An 18967-nucleotide genomic window follows, 5' to 3' on the forward strand; every position below is an offset into this window, starting at 1 on the left:
AACACACATGAACACATGAAGCTACCTTATACTGAATCAGACCCTTGGTCCATCAAAGTCAGTATTGTCTACTCAGACCGGCAGTGTCTCTCCAGGGTCTCCAGTAGAGGTCTTTCACGTCACCTACCTGCCTGGTTCCTTTAACTGGAGTTGCCAGGGATTGAACCTGGGACCTTCTGCATGCCAAGCAGATGCTCTACCACTGAGCCCCAGCCCCTCATGGCAGAGCCCAGATTTGAATCTCCACTCTGCTATGGAAGCTTGTGGGGTAACTTTTTGTTAATCATAAACCCTCAACCTGACCTTCCTGGGCTGTTGCTGTGAGGAGAAAATGAAGGAGAAAACTGTTGAGACGCTTTGTGTCCCCACTGGGAAGAACGGCAGGGTATAAATGAAGAAAATAAATAAGATACACAGCGGGAATCAAATGCAGTCAAACTGGCTTGGGCTTCAATTGGTCTACAATGCAAAAAGCCCACGCTTGATTTCTGCCACTTGCTTGCAGTTGTCACAGGGTGCACAAGGAAGAGGTTGGCGCACCTGAGAACGGGCACCGACAGAACCATCAATCACACAAGGGGGCTCAAAGCTCAGAACACATGAACACATGAAGCTGCCTGATACTGAATCAGACCCTTGGTCCATCAAAGTCAGGATTGTCTACTCAGACCAGCAGTGGCTTTCCAGGGTCTCTCAGGCTGAGGTCTTTCACATCACCTACTTGCCTAGTCCCTTTAACTGGAGATGCTGGGGATTGAACCTGGGACCTTCTGCATGCCAAGCAGATGCTCTACCTCTGAGCCACAGCCCCTCCCCTGACCAGGAGTCTGCAGCCTTTTATAACTTAAAGAGCTAGATTATGTCAACATTCAGAGCAAAACAGCACCTAACAGCCAGTGTAAGAGAGCCCACTGGGCATAACCGAAACGATATCGCTTGACATTACTGATAATTGACATATTGATCAATAAACCGTAAAAACTCCACTGGTTGTTGCGCACCCTTTATTAGGAAGTGACACAGGCAAGGCCTCATACGAAGGAATAAATACTCACAGGCACATTCCTACACAATTGTTTTAATGCTGTGGAACACATCTGCACGTGGCTTGTACTTGGACTGACTGGCAGCTCTTCACTGTAGTCATTTTCCTCTCTGTAACCGTTTCGTCCCATAAAAATCTTCGCCTGCCTTTCGCTTTCCACGGTGGTAATTCGAGCATCCCACCTGCCCCGCCAATAAACCTTAAGTGAATGCTTTCGTTTTCCTTTTTGAAGAGCCGTATTGAGTTCTGTGCAGAAGTAACACATTTGGCTCTGCGGACACCTGTCCTTGGCTGTAACTGATGAGCCAAGGCAGAATTGGGAATCTGGAGGCTGTTTCCACACAAAGGGTTTCTGTCCTTCGGATTCCAAACTGGAGCAGTTATGCTACTAACTGTACTCTAATAAGGCCATTTATTCATGGAAGGTTTTGCATTGGATTTGCCACTCTATAGATGCACATTTTCCCCATTCGAATTCTCAGAACTCTGCAGGGGGGCTTATTGTTGAGTTTTGAGAATATGGATGGGGAAAAAGTGCTTCTAAAGAGTGGCAAATCCAAGGCAAAACCTCCCATGCATAAATAACATAAGGGTGCTTTCACACATGCTGAATAATGCACATTCGATCCACTTTCAATGCACTTTAACAATCGTTTGCAAGTGGGCGAAAATGAACGGCCGCTTTAGCCTCCTTTAGTCCCTGTTTCAGCCACGATTCAGCCAGGATCGAACGCATGCGTTTCGCCAAACGTGTGTTTGATCCTGGCTGAATCCTGGCTGAAACAGGGAATAAAGGAAGCTAAAGCGACTATGCATTTTCGCCCAATAAAATCCATCTGCAAAGTGCATTGAAAGCGGATTGAAAGTGCATGTGTGAAAGCTTTCCCCTTTTCCTCAGTATGCTCTTTCTCTAACCTGTTTGGTCCAATCTTTTGGGAAACAGCAAGTGCCTTATCATGTCATTTGGACCAGGAGGTGAGCATTTTTGAAGGTCCTGCCCACATCACCACCATTTCCCAAGCTGCATCACCAGAGCTTTTTTTTTTTTTAAGGTAATTGCTATAATGGTGTTTGCTATAATAGTGCTATAGCAATTACTATTATTCTTAAAAGGCTTCAGGTGATGCAGAAGGTCCTGGGGACTGATGCCCGGAAAACGTGCACAAAACGCCTCTGTGGAAACTCTGTTGCCAGTATGCATCCCTCTGCATTCACAGCGGCAAAGAAAACAACACAGAGAATCCTTGATGAGTGGATGCCACCTGGATGCTCTGGGCATAGCCGCTCTTCACTGAGCATCCAAATATATGTGCCACAAATATATGTGGCATAGATACCTTGCGTTAACTGCTGTCACGACCCAAGCATGTCTGAACGGACTGTGATTTGGATTTGGGAGTGCAAACAGACTGTTGGCTGACTCACATGTACCGGATTCCCACACATCAATTGCTCCATTCACTCATGAGCGGCACATGTGAATGCACCCTCACAGTTTAACCGGCACGGGTAGACTGTTCACGACACCCCACATCACCCATTCCAATGCAATGCTTTTCAGTGCAGCAAATTCACCCCCTTCAACCTTTGAGCAATCCACCAAGTGAAACAAGCCTTCCCTTCTTGGGATCTGAGGATCATATCGCAAGCAAGCTTTGAATCCTGGCCAGCGTTCTGGAGGGGCAGCCAAGACCAAGCAGGAATCCAGGGGCACATTAAAGACTAATGCAGCTTGTTCCCATGTGAGAGCTCCTCATGTGAACAAAGTAAACACCTATGGTAGATATTTTTCAAAGCTACAAGCAATGCAGAGGCAGGAGAGGGGAGAGGTTATCAAGAGACACCCTCTCCTAATTCTATAACTGTCAGTAAAAATTTACCTGCTAAAGATGTGCACTTCATACATCTGAGGAAGTGGGTTCTGACCCCCCCCCCCAAAAAAAAACATACCATATGCTGGAATATATGGCCATTTATGCACGGGAGGTTTTGCCTTGGATTTGCCGCTGTCTAGATGCACATTTCCCCCATCTGAATTCTCAAAACTGCATGGGGGGCTTATTGTTGAGTTTTGAGAATCTGGATGGGGAAAATGTGCATCCAGAGAGTGGCAAATACCCTCCTTTAATCCCTGTTTCAGCCAGGATTGAGCCTGGATCGAACGCATGCGTTTCGCCTAATGTGCATTCGATCCTGGCCAAAACACGGATTAAAGGAGGATAAAGCGACGATGCGTTTTCACCCATGTTATTTGCCTTCAAGTGGCCAGCGGACTACTGTTTACGGATCGGGTTCAGAGAAATCTGGGGCCACCCTCTGATCTGAAAGGCCACCTCAAGGAGGAGGCAGAAGAGAGCGGGGGAAGCCAGCCAGCGCTGGGCGATCTGTCCACTGGGGACTCCTGGGATCTGGTTACAAGGTCGCACCGAGGGAGCGGGAAGGGGGAAAGAGTGGAGGGCGAGGAGGGGATCCACCTGGGGAGAGGAAGGACTTACTGAGGCCGGCTGTCCGGGGCTGGGCTGGGCTGGGCTGGGCTGGGCTCGGGCGGGCAGGCTCTCTCCAGCCGCTTCCCTGGGGAGCGCGCTTTCTGCTCGCTCCGCGGGGCGCGCTGGGCGCTATATAGCCCGGGCAGGGGAGGCGGCGCTCGCTCCGCCCGGCCTCCGCGCCGCCGGGGATGGCCAGGGGAAACTCCGCCCGGGGAAAACTTTGGGAAGGCGGACTTTCCTCGGTTGCCGACGAAGGGCTCGGGACGGGAATGGGGCGGGAGGTGGGCGAGACCCCTGCCTGAGACCCTGGAGAGCCGCTGCCGGTCTGAGTAGGCAATACCGACTTGGATGGACCCAGGGTCTGGTTCAATATAAGGCAACTTCATGTGTTCATGTGTTCATGTGAGATGAGCCGTCCGACCGCTGGAGGGGGAAAAGCCACCGGGAGCGCCGCCAGGCCAGGGTCCCCCCATGGACCAGGCTGGCCGAAGGGCGGACGGGACGCTGATTGGCTGGCAGCGCAGGTGGCCGGAAACCCAGATCCAGACAGGAGGGCCAACTTAGTACAGAGTTTTTTTGTAGGTGGGGGGTTAGCATGGTGTAGTGGTTAACAGCGGGGGTTTGGAGCGGTGGACTCTGATCTGGAGAACCGGGTTCGATGCCCCGCTCCAACACATGAAGCCAGCTGGGTGACCTTGGGCTAGTCACGGTTGTCTTAGAGCTCTCTCAGCCTCACCTACCTCACAGGGTGTCTGCTGTGGGGAGAGGAAGGGAAGGAGATTGTAAACCGGTTTGATTCTTCCTTAAGTGGCAGAGAAAGTCAGCATATAAAAACCATCATCATTATCATCTTCTTCATCATCATCATCATCATCATCATCATCTTCTTCTTCTTCTTCATCATCATCATCATCTTCTTCATTATCTTCTTCATCTTCTTCTTTTTATTCTTCTCGTTTTTATTTCAATCAATGCCCTGACCTGGATGGCCCAGGCTAGCCTGATCTTCTCAGTTCTCAGAAGCTAAGCAGCATCGGCCCTGGCAAATATTAAGATGGGAAACTTCCAAGAAATACCAGGGGCGTGATGCGGAGGCAGGCAACGGCAAACCACCTCCGAACGTTTCTGGCCTTGGGCACCCTACTTGACAGCAATTTACACACACATTTCAATCAATATTTAAGAAGTGGATCAAACACATCTATACTTAGGGTTGCCAATCTCCAGGGGGTGGCTGGAGATTTCCTGCTATTATAACTGATCTCCAGGCGACAGAGATCAGTTCCCCTGGAGAAAATGGCTGCTTTGCCAATTGGACTCTATGACATTGAAGTCCCTTCCCCCTCCAAATCTCACTCACCTCAGGCTCCACCCCGAAAATCTCCAGTTATTTTCCAACGGAGCTGGCAACCCTATCTATACTGCACGTCTCGAAACACTTTCATAGTGTGGCCAGCCTCCAGGTGGGGTTGGAGATCTGAAATTACAACTGATCTTTAGACTGCAGATATTAGTTCCTTTGGAGAAAATAGCTGCTTTCGAAGGTGGACTGTATGGCATTGTACCCTGCTGAGGTACCTCCCCTCCCCAAACCCCACCCTCTCCAGCCTCCACTGTCAGATCTCCAGGAATTTCCCAGTCTGGAGCTGGCAACCCTAGGGAGTAAACACTTTCCCCATCAAATAGACCTGTGTAGGATTCTAGTAGAACTGCTTTGGATTGCCCTCTTAAATATATGTATATGTTACAAAAATACTGAAGACTTTATGGGTATGCTGACAATTTACAGATTCATAAACAAAAACAATTAACTGTCTTTATCCTTTAAAAAAATTCCCTAGCACACGGGCAGTCCTATGTGGAGATACTCCAGTCTAAACCCACTGATTTCACTCGCACTAGAACTAAACCAGTTTCTTATGGTATGTCCTTATCGTACTGTTCCTGCTAATTAAAATTCTTCCCCACCAATGCATCGGCTGGAAGCTTAGTTACAATTTAATAAGCAACCTTTTCATAAACAGAAAGTAGAAATTAGCATATGATGGAGAAAACAAACCCCATTTAATGAGCAATGCAGTAAAGGAAACTTCATAAACCCAATTAGAAATCAATGGACAACTTCATAAAACAAAAGCAATAATGTTTTCTTTCCCTTTGATGCATTAATAGACTAGAACCAAAAAAGCCCGTAGGGTGTTTCCTTAAGTCTCAGCTCCGCTAATTAAAATCGTTCCCCCAACTGCTAATCAAATGTTGCTGAAAAGTGTGTGGCTTAAAATAACCAGCCCTAGCACCCACAGTTATAAACAAGATCTGCATGGTACACCAATAATTGGCTCTGATGAGCCTCCCTTTTAGCTACAGTAGTCTCTGAAACAGGGCTGATATTTTCCCCTCAGTGAGGAAACTCCCTATGATGTGAGAGACAGCATGGTGTAGTGGTTAAGAGCAGCGGGCTCTAATCTGGAGAGCTGGGTTTGATTCCCCACTCCTCCACATGAGTGGCAGACTCTAATCTGGAGCACCGGGTTGGTTTCCCCACTCCTCTGCTGAAGTCTGCTGGGTGACCTTGGGCTAGTCACAGTCCTTGCAGATCTGTCTCAGCCCCACCTACTGTGGGGCTGTTTTGGGGGGGAAGGGGAAGCGATTATACGCCGCTTTGAGGCTCCTTAGAGCAGAGAAAAAGCGGGGTATAAAAACCAACTCTTTTTGTTTACTTCATTCAAACCCCTCTTTTCTCCCCAATGGGGAACTAAAGTGGCTTACAGCATTCTCTGCTTCTCCATTTTATCCTAACATGCTGAATTATTGGGGGTTTTTTTGCTGACCTCATTTGAAGGAATCACCTTGGTGTTGGCATCGTGCTCTAACAGGCACTATATTATACAGTGCCTGGTGTTACTAATTTTAGAAATGACATTTTATTGGTTTTAAGGTATATTATTGTTATAATGTTGTTTTAAATGTTGTTACCTGCCCTGAGCCTGACCTTGGCCAGGGAGGGTGGGTTATAAATTTAACAAACAAACAAATAAATAAATAACAACAACCCTGTCAGATAGTTAAATTATGGAACTCCTTGCTCCAGGGTGTGGTGATGGCTGCCAACTGGGAAGACTTTAAGAGGTGAATGGACATGTTCATGGAGGAGAGGGCTAGTCATGGCTGCTAGTCAAAATGGATACTAGTCATGATGCATGCCTATTCTCTCCAGGATCAGAGGAGCATGCCTATTATATTGGGTGCTGTGGAGCACAGGCAGGATGGTGCTGCTGCAGTCGTCTTGTTTGTGGGCTTCCTGGAGGCACCTGGTTGGCCACTGTGTGAACAGACCGCTAGACTTGATGGGCCTTGGTCTGGTCCAGCATGGCTTTTCTTATGTTAGGCTGAGAGTGTGTAACTGGCCCAAGGTCACCCAGCAACCTTCCATGGCAGGGTAGAGATTTGAACATTAGTCTCCCAGAGCCTAGTCCAACACTAACCACTACACCATGCTGGCTCTCAGGTCAAGTCCTAGCATGAGGCCTGCCCAATCGGAGCAGGTCCAGACATTATGATACATTCTTCTGGTTTGATATCTGCTACCAGTTTTCTGCTATGTGGGGCATCCTGCTGTTTCATACCTCCCAAGGCCTGGATCAAAGGCCAGAATCTTGTATCCTCTCAGCCACTTCTGCCTTTCTATTCTTACTCTGAGGCTTTGGCTGAGGGTCAGACCTGGTGGTATGTGTGGTGGCAGAAGTATTAAAAGTATTTATGAGTCATGCCGTGCCTTGCAGCTTAGTTAATCCCCTGCCTTATTAATGATAGGGAATATTTGGATGGTTGAACTCTGCCTAATGAAGAGTCCTGTTCACCTCAAAAGCTTGCATACAGTTCTGAAAGCCTACATTGGTTATCATTTTGTCACTTGAAGGGCTGTCATGTAGAGGATGGTGCGTTTTCTGTGCCTCCAGAAGGTCAGACCAGAACCATTGGCTTAAATTAAATGAAAAGAGTTTTTGGCTAAATATTAGGAAGAACTTCCTGACATTGAGAACAGTTCCTCAGAGGAACAGGCTTCCTTGGGAGGTGATGGGCTAAACTTCTTTGGACGTTTTTCAGCAGAGGCTAAATGGCCATCTGTCAGCAATACTGATTCTGTGAACCTAGGCAGATCATGAGAGGGAGAGCAGGAAGGGTTGCTTCAGTGTTTGTCTCTCGCGGCCCTTTCTTACATGCCCAGGGAAATGCCAATTGCCACTTTGGGGTCAGGAAGCAATATGATTGGCCACGGATCCTGGAGGTTTTTTTTTTTGTCATCTTCTGGGTATGGAGTAGGGGTCACTGGGTGTGTGTGTGGGAGGTACTTGTGAATTTCTGGCATTGTGCAGGGGGTTGGACTAGATGACCCTGGAGATCCATTCCAACCCTATGATTCTATGATTTAACTCTCTCAGTATCTCCTATGAGAGGGGATCTATCTAAGAAACATTTGCCTTGATCCACCAAGGGCAGTCTACATGCCGAACCAACAATCCTTTTGGAGTGAGCTCTCTGTGTGTAAATAGATAACCATATGAAGCTGTATGTCTACATAGATAAACATATGAAACTATGTGTTTAAGTAGATAAATATATAATGTGCGTAAGAAGATAAACCTATGAAGCTAACTCCTATGGAGTCATCCTATCGGTATATTTTAACTCCATATTTTCTACTCCATCTCATTGTGGTTCTCCAAGGCACTCAGGCAGAGAAAGGTCTTCACCAGTGCTTTACTCCAGAACGTCTTTTCAGGACAACAATTCCTTGATGGAGCATACGAGATGTAGCAAAACAAAGAAGGGAGTGTCTCTGAGCAGACTGAGGAATCGCGAGCAACATGCCTACACAGATAGTGCAGGGAGAAAGGTATTTTTGATTAGAGTTCTTCACTTCTTGTCAAAGTTGGACCCTTCCCGTGCTCCCCAGCTACAAAGACTCTTGGCCAGAGGGCAGGTGATGAAGCTAGCATTTCTTGATGCAAACTAGGAGTTGAATGATCATCCACAAGTCGAGTTCTGGTTTCACAAACTAACCGTAGTTAAGATAAACCGTGGTTTCATGTGATGTCTGAACTGAGCCAATGCTTCAGGTTTGCAAACACTTAATGCTTCTTTTCAACTAAATGGTAAACTGTTGGAATAATTCCGTTGTTTCCATAAACCCTTTTCAAAAGTCCAGTTCTGGCATGCGCCACCCGCAATCCTCCCGGTATGTGCAATTACCACTTTGTGTGGCTAGGGCAACATGTGTATTTTGTAACTTGAGTACATGCAAACTGGACATGGGGTTTTGAGGGTATTCGATTGTGCATACTGAAGCAGTACATGCATGGAAAAATATGTGCATTGCCCTATTCACACAGAATGGACACTGTATGTATTGGGAGGATCGTGGATGGCACATACTCCCTTTACGTGCAGTTGGAGTGCCAAAATCAACCATCTGAAAAGGGCTATAGAGCTATCATGATAGTCATTTAGTGAATTCCTCTAACCAACTTATTAAAAAGATGCTTTCTGTCAATGTATGTATGACTAATGACTATTACTATGTGTGTTGTAGAGTTCCACCCTACAAGATTTGAGTGAGCTATTCAGTTCTCTTTTGAACAATGGGCAACTTGTCACACTAATCATCCAAGCCCAAGGGTTTCCTTATATGCATTCATTCGTCTTCAGCGCTTGTCCTGTCCCCGGATTAATGTTTTCTTTTTAAAATATTGTCAAAGGCTTTCTTTTTCTTTTGTTTTTGAAGCAAGGTTAATAGGAACTTTTCAATCAAGGATTATTTCTTTCCCACATCTGGGGTTTTCTTTAAAAAGTGAAAGGCGTTTATATTTTGCTGTCATCGATCTATGTTTAGGAGGTGGTTTACGGTTGAAAATATGGAGAAGATAAGCTTTTAACAGAGAAGTAAAAATTATGTCTATTCTGGGGTGCCAGCTTTCGGAACAGGCCAGAGGGTTGCTTTGCCCCATTGACCAGGTGCTCAAGCACAACTCTCTATTGTTTCATCAGGAAAAAAAATGTGCCATGACCCCTGACGACCATATCAGCAATGCAGACTTGGAACCCTCAGAGGAAGTGCCCAAGGAGCCAAGGCCGCCAGCCGAGGAGGACCAGCAGGACCAGGGAGAGGACCAGGACATGGTCAAGGTGCCTGCTGGCAACGGTTCAGCAGCACCAGAAGCCATCCTGCCTGAACCTGCGAGGGAGGTCTAACTACCAGCCTTTGAAATAGACATGGGGGCTCCCCGGGCAACACCTGGGCCCATAGTGCCCCAGGGGACTCACTCTGCAGGAATTAGCTCCCGATGGGTAGCCGTGTTAGTCTATCTCTAGCAGTAGAAAAGAGCAAGAGTTCAGTAGCACCCTAAAGACTAACAACATTTCTGGCAGGGGGTGAGCTTTTATCTGCAGGAATTGCAGCGGCAGAAGGATCGGGCTGAGGTGGCCCAAAGCAGGCAAAGTGCTCGACTGGCTGCATGCGAGCCCATCCTAGAGCCAGAGAATGAGAACAGTAATCCTTTGCAGGATCCTGGCCCCAGCACAGAGCCAGCATGGTGTATGTAGGGGTTAGGAGCGGTGTACTCTAATCTGGAGAAATGGGTTTGATTCCCCACTCCTTCACATGAGCGGCGGACTCTAATTTGGAGAACCGGGTTGGTTTCCCAACTCCTAGAAATCTTATTGGTCTCTAAGGTGCTACTGGACTCAAATCTGAATCTCTATGGTAAAGACCATAGAGATGGGGAGATTCCTAGAGTGTCCCAGATTCAGTGATGTCACCCCCATTTTTCTCCTGCTGCTCCAATGCCTGAGTGTAGGTGACAGAGGGTGTCATGGGGGAGGGAATTTTCCCACCACAGGTGAGCAGCTGCTAAGCCAAATTAGAGGTCTGATTTGGATCGGGAGGGGTTTGGCCTGTAAAGAGGGAGGGCTTAATAGGATGTAAGTTTCCCCTGCTTAGCAAATAGTGACTCCCAGGTCATTTTTTCATGGAGGTTTGGCACGGTTTTGCCTTTGTTTTGCCCCACTTCAAATTTTGGATTTTTCATAAACGCTTTGAGTTTTAGCAGAAAAACTGCGTCAACTCCGCGTCTTCTCAAACCTGTGTTGGTCCATTCTTTGTGCTTGCTACGCGTTTTTTTTCACTCCATGAAAAACGTTCCTGGGTTTGGACCAATTGTCCTTGCCCATGTCGGCTAATTTCTCCTCCCCTGTGAACGGCGATTGGCTGGGAGAGTTTCAAGCCCGGGGGACAGCCTCCCTCCAAGGCAGGACAGATCTCCCTCCTGCAAATCCAAGCCAAAACTCCAGTCACCCTTCTGAAGAGGGGCAGCCAGTCTGCTCTGGGTCTCCCTCCTGCCGGTGCGATCCTGTGTGTGCGTGTTGCGGGAGAGGGCATCCTGAGAGTGGCAAATCAAAGCCAAAACTCCTGTCACCCTTCTGAAGAGGGGCAGCCAGTCTGCTCTGGGTCTCTCTTCTCTATCTGGATGGAAGTTCCTGGCAATGGATGGCCGGAGCTCTACGGGGTGGGGGGGCACAATGATGACCGTCTGTCAAAGTCTGGGAAAGGGGGGGCATGGCCAAGTATGGGGGGGAATGGGGAGCATGGTAAATAGAAAAGTTATATAAGGAAACCGGAGGGACTGGCCTTTTTTTTGGCTGGGGCTGTGTCCACAGAGGTGAACTGCACTGGGTAATCCGCTGGGAGGAGTTGGGGCGGAGTTGGGGGCGGGCCTAAACCATGAGCTTTTCAGAAGGGGACATACCAGACCTTTGTAGAATACTGCTTGCTTTGTTCCCATGAGAAACCAAAACTACTTCTGGATTGACGGGGATATAAAAACATGAATTTAAAACGCGCCCATGAAAAATAAATTTAAATCGCTTTTTTTTTTTTGCTCCGCGGCAAGAGAGCATCAAAATCTTCCATGAAAAGTGGGCCCCAGGGCTATTTCAGATTGAGAAAATATGGCGTGGAGACTTAGGCCCTCTTCTCTCCAGACACCATGGTCCAAATGTAAATCAGGATCCCACGAACCTGCGAGTAGAGTCCTGAGCATGGAACCCCCACCACATGACTTTTGGACAGGCCCGGCAGCAGGCACCAGGGGGTACTACTCAAGACAATGTACTGTATTGTGCAGTTAGGCTCTTAGCAATCGTTTGTAGCATGCCTTTCAAAAATACGCTGCCCACTAAGCCAGCTTCCATAATTTCTACAAATGCTCATAACCACAGGGGCACGAGCTCACACCACAAGCACGCACTGCTCCTTTGGCAAATACGATTGCCTTCCAATTCCTTCAGCTCAGGTTCCGGAGTTGTGAGGTCAGATGTGGTTCCATGTTCTGTGGTTTCCAGAGATTCCCATTCCTGAGATTCCCAAGGATCACTCAAGGGTTTGGAATGATCAAGATGGAATCCTTGGCACAAAAATAAAATATTTGGTACATCAGGTTCAGGGAGGAGACTTTCAGCTCTGTGAAAAAGGCGGATTCTGCTAGGAATTATTAGGAAAGGGGTTGAATATAATGTTAATGTATTTATTGAGAAGATTTATATAATTTGCAGTCACGACCCAAGGCAGGCAACAAGAAATACAATATATCTATGAAAATCATTATAAGAGAGCAGGGAACAATGTTGTAAATTTATGGCACCTCCGTATTTGGATTCCTGAGTGCAGTTCTGGTTTAAAGCCCAACACTTCGAAAAGGATATTCATAAAATAGACAAAGGTTTACAAAAGGATGTCTAAAATGATCAACAGGATGATGTAACTTCCTTTGGAAGACAAGTTTTAGGAGGTGGGGCCTTTCATCTAAAAAAAAACCCATTGAGGGAATACACGACTGGTTGTTTATGAAACAGTGAACAGTTTAGTGAACAGTGAACAGACGTTATTCTCTGGCCACACACTAAATTTCCTGCGAGCCGCTTTGGTTCCCTAAATGAATGGATTAACAATCAAACTGAAACTCTTGGTTTCCTTCCATAGCACAGCATATCTGCAGTGAATTGCAAAATCAGAAGTGAGAACCTGCCCTTGACAGGTGTGTAGTAGCCTTCTAGTAGCCTGTGCAAAATTTTGTACTAACCGCATGGTTCCCACAGTTGCTGCGCTGATACTAGTTACTGCAAGAATGATTGTTAGGAAAGCTTATGCAACTAATGCCATTTACAGAAGATCTCATTCCCCAGACTCCACAATAAAGTCTCGAAGCTCTCTCTCATAAATTGTCCGGGACCATCATACCTGGAGGATTTGCCTCTCCTGTTACGATCACCCAAATTGCCTGTGTTCTTCCTCACACAATCTTTTGGTGGTGCCTGACCCTCAAGGGGCTTGCCTCTATAGGGTTGCCAGGTTCATCTTCGGCACTGGCAAGAGGTTTTTTGGGTGAAAAGGGTGGGGTTTGGGGAGGGGCTTCAATGCCATAGAGTCCAGTTGCCAAACCGGCCATTTTCTCCAGGTGAACTGATCTCTATCAGCTGGAGATCAGTTGTAATAGTGGGAGATTTCCAGCTACTACCTGGAGGTTGGCAACCCTACTCCTCTACCAAGATGAGGGCCTTCTCTGTGGTGGCTCTGTCTGTTCAGGTGGAATGTTTTATCAGAAGGCACATGTGCCCTGCGGTACCTTGTTAGCTTCCGCAGGGTTTGCAAGATAGAACTCTTCAAAAAGACTTTTAATTAGTCATCGCGTATGTCTTGCAATTCTTGTATTGTTTCCCCCAGATCTTTTTAGAAGAAGAAGAGTTGGTTTTTATATGCTGACTTTCTCTACCAGTTAAGGGAGACTCAAACCGACTTACAGTCACCTTTCCTTCCCCTCCCCACAACAGACACCCTGTGAAAGAGGTGGGGCTGAGAGAGCTCTAACAGAGCTGTGACTTGCCCAAGGTCACCCAGCTGGCTTCATGTGTAGGAGTGGGGAAACAAATCCAGTTCACCAGATTAGCCTCTGCCACTCATGTGGAGGAGGGGAGAATCAAACATGGTTCTCCAGATCAGACTCCACAGCTCCAAACCACCTCTCTTAACCACTACATCACACTGGGTTGTTGGATGTAGCTATTGTTCAATGGGAGATTTTTATACTTGGTTGTAAATTGTGTTATATAGTTATTATTGCTTTTGAGATTGTCTATTAAATTGTATTTTACTTTATTGTAAGCATGAATTAAGGTAAGCTTGAAACTGTAAAACAAGAAATGGGACGTTTAAACATTTCAATCCTGGGAGTAAGTGAACTAAAGTGGACTGGATCGGTACATTTTCAATCAGAAAATTACAAAGTGTTTTACTCGGGGAATGACAAAAACAGCAGAAACGGAGTTGGTTTAATAGTGAGGCAAGATTTAGCAAAGGCAGTCAGGAGCTCTAAGGCAAAGTCTGACCGAATAATATCAACCAGACTTCAGGGAAAGCCGATCAACATAACCATCATTCAAGTTTATGCCCCAACTACAGATGCTGATGAGGAAGAAGCTGAAAGTTTTCATGCAAGTGTTCAGGAAGAAATTGATTGCACACCTAAACAAGATGTGCTGATAATCATAGGTGGCTGGAACACAAAAGTAGGAAACAAAGCAGAATCAAATATTGTTGGCAGATTTGGGCTAGGAGCACGGAATGAAGCAGGAGAACGACTCACAGAATTCTGTGAAGACAACAATTTGTTCATTGCAGACACGTGTTTCAGACAACCAAATAGATGATTGTATACATGGACATCACCCTGACCTGGATGGCCCAGGCTAGCCTGATCTCGTCAGATCTCAGAAGCTAAGCAGGGTCAGCCCTGGTTAGTATTTGGATGGGAGACCACCAAGGAATGCCAGGGTTGCTGTGCAGAGGAAGGCACTGGCAAACCACCTCTGTTAGTCTCTTGCCATGAAAACCCCAAAAAAGGGGGTCGCCATAAGTCGGCTGCAACTTGACGGCACTTCACACACACACACATACATGGACATCACCAGACGGCCAGAATAGAAATCAAATAGAAGAACAAGAGTGGTTTTTATATGCCGCCTTTCTCTACCACTTAAGGGAGACTCAACCGGCTTACAATCACCTTCCCTTCCCCTCCCCACTATAGACACCTTGTGAGGTAGGCGTGGCTGAGAGAATGTGACTTGCCCAAGGTCACCCAGCTGGCTTCATGTGTAGGAGTGGGGAAACAAATTCAGTTCACCAGATTAGCCTCCACAGCTCATGTGGAGGAGTGGGGAATCAAACCCCATTCTCCAGATCAGACTCCACCGCTCCAAACCACTGCTCTTAACCACTACACCATGCTGGCTCTTTATGTAAATAGATTACATAAAGACAATCATGCTAGGAAAAGTTGAAGGCAGCAGGAAGAGAGGAAGACCTAACAAGAGATGGATTGACTCTATAAAGGAAGCCACACAGTCCTCAGTTTGCTAGTCCTGAGCAAGGCTGTTAAAAATAAGACATTTTGGAGGACTTTCATTCATAGGGTTGCCATGAGTCGGAAGCGACTTGACAGCACTTAACACACACACACACAAGCCACCTCGAGCCTTGCTTGTCAAGGAAGTGGTGGGGTATAAATTTGATAAATAAATAAACAATCTGCAATGAAGTAACTAGTCAAAGCACAAAGCCAAGTGGCCATTCATTCAGTCTCTTGAGCGTTATGGCTGGCTCTTTTAATAACGTTTGAGTTGAGACAATGGGACAGCCTCGCACAAAGATACATAATTTGGAACTGGAAATGTCTCCTTCCGTCTGACGAAAAGCTTTCGGCTGCCTGGAATTGACTGGGGCTGCTTCGGTAAGTGGGGTGTGTAGACTTCTACTGACAAAAGGCTGGGATTTAATGTCTTCCTCCTCAGTGGAACTGATGATGGTTTGACAGGAAGAGACTGTTTTTATGAGCGGCGCAAAGACTACCGAACGGTAACACACAGGGAAGCTATTACAATAGAAGGCCAGGATTTCAGCAATGTGCCACATGCAACATCCTGGCTTGGTCTTTATCTTACACTGTCTCTGCAAACGGAGATGGGCCTTTTTCCAGGAGTGGCACCTCGCATGTGGAAATCTAGTTTCTGCAACATTTATTTAATTTAGTTACTTAATAGTCTGCTTTCTCTCTGAGATTAACTAGGGTTGCCAGCTCTGGGATGGGAAATGCCTGAAGATTTGGGGGGCAGAGCCTAGTTGAGAGCAGGGTTTGGGGAGGGGAGGGACCTCAGCAGGGTATAATGCCATAGAGTCCACCCTCCAGAGCAGCCATTTTCTCCAGGGGAACTGATTGCAATTGTCTGGAGATCAGTTGTAATACCAGAAGATCTCCAAGCGTCACCTGGAGCTTAGCAACCCTATGCCCATGGATCCGGCTAGTGGATGCTGCCACCATTTTAAAACAGCTTAAAAGTGCTGTGAGGGTCCACAGCATGGTAGACTGAGGTGCTCTTGTAGCCCCCCTCTCACACCTTTTCAAGTGCAGAAACAGCCGCACACATTTTGGCCCCTGAAAAGCTGCGAGGGGGGGTAAAGGAGTGTCTCAGAATGGCACGCTGTGGGACTGATCAGGATTGCGCCCTCGCAACATTTTAAAATAACTTTAAAATGGTACCGTTATCTATGGGTTGGATCCATGGGTTGGATCCATGGGTGCCATTACATTGAGTTTGGTTAGGATTGTCAACTCCTGTTTGGGAAATACCTGGAGATTTTGGGGGTGGAGCCTGAGGAGGGCAGGATTTGGAGAGGGGAGGGACTTTAATTCCATAGCTTCCAATTGCCAAAGCGGCCATTTTCTCCAGGGGAACTGATTTCTATCACCTGGAGATCAGTTGTAATAGTGGGAGATCTCTAGTCACCACCTGGAGGTTGGAAACCCTACGTTTGGCCCTAAGGCAGCTATATTACTGTACAGAAAGTGGATTACAAAGTAAAGAGGATGCAGTAAAAGTAGGCGATACCTACAATAATCACTGTACTGCACTATTTCATGATAAAGGTGTCTTCCTGGGCTGTTCATTCTACCACAATTCTAATCTCTTTCAAGAAAATGCCCTGTTGGATATCATGGATTTGTGAATTCTGCAGAACGACAGAAGTGTTGAGGCCTTCCTGACTTCCTCAGGCAGGCTGTTCCACAAGTTGGGAGCCACTTCTGAGAATGCACATGAATGGACAACATTCAATTAGGTTTGCCAAACTCCACATGGGGCCTGATTTCTCCTGGAATTCCAGTTGATCTGCAGACTACAGGGATCAGTTCCCCTGGAGACCAAAGCCGCTTCAGAGGGTGGATCCTCTGTAGGGTTGCCAGGTCCTCTTCACCACCGGTGGGAGGTTTTGTGAGCGGAGCCTGAGGAGGGCGGGGGTTGGGGAGGGGAGGGACTTCAATGCCATAGAGTCCAATTGCCAAAGTGGCCATTTTCTCCAGGGGAACTGATCCCTATTGGCTGGAGATCAGTTGTAATAGCAGGAGATCTCCAGCGAGTACCTGGAGGTTTTGGCAATCAAAATTGGATCTAGTGCCCCAAGCAAAAGCTACTGGAAATCTCAAGCACTTATGGCAAGAAAACAAATTACAGACAAAAATATGTCCTATTTTGCAAGCCGCTTTTTCATCATTGGCTATTCGCCATCCAGGTTTACAGGAAGGCTATGTGCCTGCAATTTGGAACATATGTTCTGGTTGATTAGCTTCTGGGGACTGCCAATGATGAAAAAGCGGCTTTTACCGGACATTTACCGGAGACCTATTTTGGCTTTCACCTTACAGGACCTAGAGTCTGATGCACCTTTAAGGACCTAGAGTCTCACGGACGAGTTGATGCATCTCCAAATGGATCTTACACATGTATTGCATGTTATTGCATCAATTGTATTTTGTACAGATTAATGTATGTGCACTTTGTATCTCAAACAGATTCTTAACAGCATAATTTTTGTCTGTAATTTGTTTTCTTGCCATAAGTGCTTGAGATTTCCAGTAGTACCTGGAGGTTGGCAACCGTGAGTCTATGGCAACACATACCTACAGAGCTCCCTTCCCTAAACTCCACCCCTTAGTCTCCTCCAAAAAAATCTCCAGGAATTTCCAACCCAGAGTGTCAACCCTGCTGTGATTAAGTGGATAACAATATTGGTCTAATTTAGAGGGTTGTTGTTGGGATTACCAAGATTACATATGAGAAATAAGAATGCCTGCAAAGTATTTCCTAAGGATTATTACGCTTTTGACTCACACAGTCCTTTTACCATTTTTAAGAAAACATTTACCCTGTTTGCACTGATTAACTCTGGCTAAATGCAGCCATGATACCCGAAACCCTGCTGAAATCGCTTTCATAACACGGGCCATTTCTCTCAGCAAGTGGTGGTATATTCAGAGTCGACGTCCCCCTGGGCTGTTGAGAAATTAAAACATTTAAATGCTAATTTTAAAATGGTGACCCACACACACACACACACACACACACACATTAACTTCCACAGCTTCCTTTGAACTTCCTTTCTGAAATAAAATATTATTTGATACGTAAATGGCACATCCTGGCTTGCTTATTCTGGACAGTGTTGGGGGGGCGGGCAGGGGGGCAGAACTAAATTTAGATAAGAGTAAACTATGTGTGAATGGCGAAAGGTCATCAAACCTCCGAATCTTGTTCGGGCTGCAGCTCAACTGGGGAATCCCACTGGGTTCCTGGCACGGAGGCGATTATCCTCCCTGGAGATTTCAGAGTCACAATGGAAAAGAATATAAAGGCAGTGAAAGGTGTCGAAACATTCTTGGCAAATGTGAGACGGCTTTTCTTAGCAATAGGAGAGAACAATTCAGAAAAAATGTACTTATAGTGCAAAGGGGGAGAGAGGTATAGTAGTCTTGTGGAGTGCAATGATCCTTTCATTATATGCCTGGACTCGTAAGGCTGCCGACTCTGGGCTGGGACATTCCTGGAGATTTGAGGGTGGAGCCTGGGTTGGGCAGAGTTTGGGGAAGGGGAGCTCAGTAGGGATCTTAGGAGGAGGAAGAGGAGCAAGAGGAGGAAGAAGAAGAGTTGGTTTTATAAGCCGACTTTCTCTACCACTTAAGGACGAAGAAGAAGAGTTTATAAGGGGTCCCTGCCTGCCCAGGACCCCTCAAAGTGTGGAAGCGGCCCTGAGCTGAAGTGCCAAAATTGTAATGCTCTGGGCTAGGAATAACCCCTGTTTTCTGATAGCTGTACCTTATAAATGAAAGTCAGTATGGTGTAGAAGTTAAAATGTCAGACTGGGATCTGGGAGCTCTGGGTTCAGATCCCTACTAAGCCATGAAGCTTGGTGCATGATCCCTGGACCAGCCACCCTCTTGTTCCCTAACCTACTTTGCAAGGTTGTTGTTAGGGTAAAATGAGGAAGGGAGAA

The sequence above is a fragment of the Euleptes europaea genome, chromosome 6, assembly GCF_029931775.1.
Source record: "Euleptes europaea isolate rEulEur1 chromosome 6, rEulEur1.hap1, whole genome shotgun sequence".
NCBI classification, from domain to species: Eukaryota; Metazoa; Chordata; class Lepidosauria; order Squamata; family Sphaerodactylidae; genus Euleptes; species Euleptes europaea.